The sequence below is a fragment of the Asparagus officinalis genome, chromosome 10, assembly GCF_001876935.1.
Source record: "Asparagus officinalis chromosome 10, Aspof.V1, whole genome shotgun sequence".
NCBI lineage: Eukaryota > Viridiplantae > Streptophyta > Magnoliopsida > Asparagales > Asparagaceae > Asparagus > Asparagus officinalis.
The window spans coordinates 56644777-56649159 of record NC_033803.1 but is presented as its reverse complement, the minus strand read 5'-3'; positions in this window follow the sequence as shown (position 1 = coordinate 56649159).

Below are 4383 nucleotides of genomic sequence, written 5' to 3'. Positions count from 1 at the left end.
TGAATCATGGGTATTTGCAAAAATACCCTATAAATCTTAGTATTTATGAAATGACCCCTCCAATCATCAACTCTGTCAAAAAATACCACTAAAATCAACAAATCATCAACCCGGTGCTAAAATTTTGACTATTTTTTTGATAATATTGCGATTGAAAATAGCTTATTAATTTTGATGTGAATCATGGGTATTTGCAAAAATACCCTATAAATCTTAGTATTTATGAAATGACCCCTCCAATCATCAACTCTGTCAAAAAATACCACTAAAATCAACAAATCATCAACCCGGTGCTAAAATTTTGACTATTTTTTTGATAATATTGCGATTGAAAATAGCTTATTAATTTTGATGATTAATTATTTTGAGAGTAATTTTTCCAAAGATAGAATATTTAAGGGGTAGTTTTGCAAATACAGAGATATAGAGGGTATTTTTATAAATACCATGATTTAAGGGGTATTTATGCAAACAACCCATCTAAATAGAAAAGATTATGTTTTCAAACCTTCAAAATTTATCATCAGTTAATAGTTTGGATGAGATGGTAAATTTAATTTAACCTAAAAATAATTTAAATTTTAACTTTATTATCATCATTCAAATTTTTGGTCAACTAATAATTAGATAAGATGATAAATTAGTTTACCTATAGATATTCTTTCTAAATATTAATAATTAATTGTTTTGTGGGTAATGTTTTTCCAGAATTAAAGATCTGAGGGGTAGTTTTGTAAATATTAATATTTAGAGGGTTTTTTGGAAATATCATGCTTTAAGGGGTATTTATGCAAATAACCCATTTAAACAGAAAAGAATATGTTTTCAAACCTTCGTAATGTATCATCAACTAATAGTGTGGACGAGATGATAAACTTAGTTAACTAAAGATAATCTTTATAAATTTTAACTTTATATCATCATTCAAAATTTTCATCATCTAATAATTGGATAAGATCAGGGCCGTCCCTGGGGTAAGCCCACCAAGCCCCGGGGCAAGGGCAACCCAGGGCCGGGGGGCAATCCATCCCTCCCGCTCCTTTACCCCTCAAACCGTAACCTTTATGCAAAAATTGTTAGGGGTTCTATTTGTAAAAGAACTCTAATGAATACCCAAAACGCTACCCAACTCCTTTATTTCCGTCAGCATTTCCTCTCCTCCTTCACGTCTCTGTTCCACTCACAAAAAAAGAAAAAAAAAAGAAAGAAAACTGCTCCTCTCCTCCTTCCCGAGCCTCCGACGGTCTGACCTTACTCTGCTCCCATCGGACTCGTCCTTCATGCTTTACCCGCTGACTCCTCCAATCCAATCAGGTAAATTTTTTTTAACTAAATAATTTTAGAGTTTTTTTTTGGATAGAAATTTGGGGTTTTGATGTTTTGCAATGAAATTAAGATTCCTGATTTTGAATCTTGGCTAAATCTTAGTTGTTGAATAATTGAATTAGGGGTTAAGATGTTTTGGTATGGGTTGCTTATCGCATTTTGTTAACTATCCCAGTTACGGTTGCCTCGACGGAGAGAAGTTTCTCCAAGTTGAAATTGATAAAAAGTTATCTTCGCACTACCATGTTACAGAAACGATTAAATGGATTGGCAATGATATCAATTGAAAATGAATACTTGGAGAAACTTTAGTATGATGACTTAATTAAAGAATTCGCTTCAAAAAATTCAATGAGAAGTATGTTAGTTCTAGCTAGTTCTACCTCTAATTCATCTTAGTTCTAGGCTCTTGGGCCCTCAAGTTAGTTCTAACCCGCACCTTCTTAGTTCTAGTCCGCACAATGCTAGTTCTAGCCCGTACTATGTTAGTTCTAGCAAGTTGGGGTAAGTTAGAACTAACAATATTCGAAGCGACATAACGAGAGGTAGAAAATGAGCCCAAGAGAAAGGAAGATATAGTGTGATAGACAATATAAAGGGCTACACACCGGAGAAGACGGTGGTGAAAACGGAGACCGGAGGTGGTCGAAAAACGCACGCGAAGTCGGCACGGCGCTGCTGTTTTCTTATCGCTGCTGTCGTCGAGCGATGTTTCGGACGTTACCGAGAGAGATAGAGAATGAGTTAGAGCGTGATACAAATTGGAGGTGATAGACAACATGTAGGGCTACTCACCAAAGAAGAAATCAGCAGAAACAGAGATTGGAGGTGATCGGAAAGTGCGTGCGAAGTCGGCATAAAACTGTAGTTTTCTGCAGTGCAATTTCTCGCCGTTCGAGTTTGTTCTTCGTTGTTTGGAACTTTTCGCTAGTTCTAGCCATCACTATGTTAGTTCTAGCTAGTTCTAGCTCTAATTCATCTTAGTTCTAGGCTCTTGGGAACGGAAAAAAGCTCCTCCCTGTTGGCCTTCTTGTTTTGATGATGTTTAACAAACAATTTACTTCTAATATTGTTTGTCTAGTATTTATGTTTTCGTATTTATTCTAGGCAAACAACGAGTTAGAGGATGGATGGAATAGCGCTTCAATAACAATATCAAATGGAGGTTGGCAGAATTGTGGAGTAAAGCTTATGCAATTCAAGTTCAAGATCCAAGTTCAGCTTCATTCGCATAGTGTACCAAGTCAAGCTTATTGAAGATCAAGATCGGCTTGGGTAATCTAGTTTAGGTTTTATATTGTGTGTTAAGTACATTAAGCTCAATATCATATACACACACATTTTATTGGTTTCCTTGTATATATATATAGTCATATATATACATAAGTTTTGGTTTCTATACATATATATAGTTATATATATACATACATAGTTTTTGAGTTTTCATGTTTATAAATATGAAATCACATGTTTCATATTTATTATTGTGTTTTAGAATATATTGCATAGAATATGCAATTTTGTGAAAATATTGTATTCCTAGTTTTTGGACTTAACAATAATCATATACATATTTTATTAAGTCTACATAATCATTGTGCAAAGTTTCAAAACATGGTTTAGCCAAAATATTAAAATTCACATGTTTACATTTTCATATTTTGGCCTATTTTGTAAAATGATAATATTTTTTATTTGGGAAGTCCTTTTTGGAAACCAGTCATTGTAGCATATTTATTATCATGTCTACAATCATTCTCCAAAGTTTTATATTTTTTGGAATTTATTTGATATTTTTAAACAGTGTTTTAAAATCAGAAAAACAGTGGTCGACCGCGATTTTCCTCGGTCGACCGCTGCAGTTCTAACGGCTCTTTTTAGAGCCGTTGCAGAATGGTTTTTTGGTCATTTTGTTTGGGTTTTTGGGTGAGGTCTTGGAGGCTATAAAAACCCTCTTTGATCTCAGTTTTCATGTACTCAAGAAATGTTTTAAACAAGTTTAAAGAGTTTTAAACAAGGGTTTAAGTGTGTTTTAGTGTTTGTTTGGTTTGAAGATTGTTTTCACAAGTGGAGGAGATCATCTTCTTGTTTGGGCTCCAATCTCCATCTCTCCATCTTGTCATCTATTGGAGAAGTTTTCTAAACTCTATCTAGCTTTACATTTGCTTAGTTATTTGATTATCATTCTTTAAAGCTAGTTTTTATATTGAGTTTAGATTTGATTTATCTCTTTGTTACACACACCCACTTGAGCTTATTGTATTTGCATACATAATATATTAGGGTTGTGAGAGATTGTAACATTGAGTTTTGCTTAATTGAGTTCTCCCCTTGTATGAGAGAACAAATCATTTATTGTTACATTGTGAGATTGTAAGGTTTTCGGTGAGCTAGAAAACCGAGTGTGTTGTGAAGTTTTCGGTGAACTAGAAAATCGACACTGTGAGGTGTAAACGTTATTCGGATGAGCGTAGAAAATCCGGTTGTGATAGTGGATTTCTCCCCGGAGTGGGGAGCAGAGACGTAGGACGGAAGGTCCGAACTCCGTGATCATATCGTGTGTTTGAGTTTGCTTTGGCGCACTTTATCTTATGTTTATATTTCTTGTCGCCATTGTCCATAGCTCATTATTTATATCATCCACTATCTAGTTATTTTTGTTTACTCTTGTATTAGTTTATATATCCTTGCATATATATTTCATCATATAGGATATATCTTGTTGTTCATATTGCTTATCCTAGCTCATATGTATTGTTGTATTTCATACTTGCTAGGATAACTTGTTAATTATTTTTAATTAGCATAAAATCGGATTAGATTAGCATAAGACCCTAATCACCCCCCTCTTGGGTCTAACAATTGGTATCAGAGCTTGGTACTCTTTGATTTAAGGTCTAATCGCCTTGAGTTAAAGATCCAAGTTATTTTTTTGTGCTAATCTTGTTTTGATTTTATTTATATCTTGCTTGCATACATTTTCAAATTATGGATATGAATGATGTATCTTGTTTAGGCTATGATTCTAGTGTTGCTCCTAAATTCAATGTTTTCCCC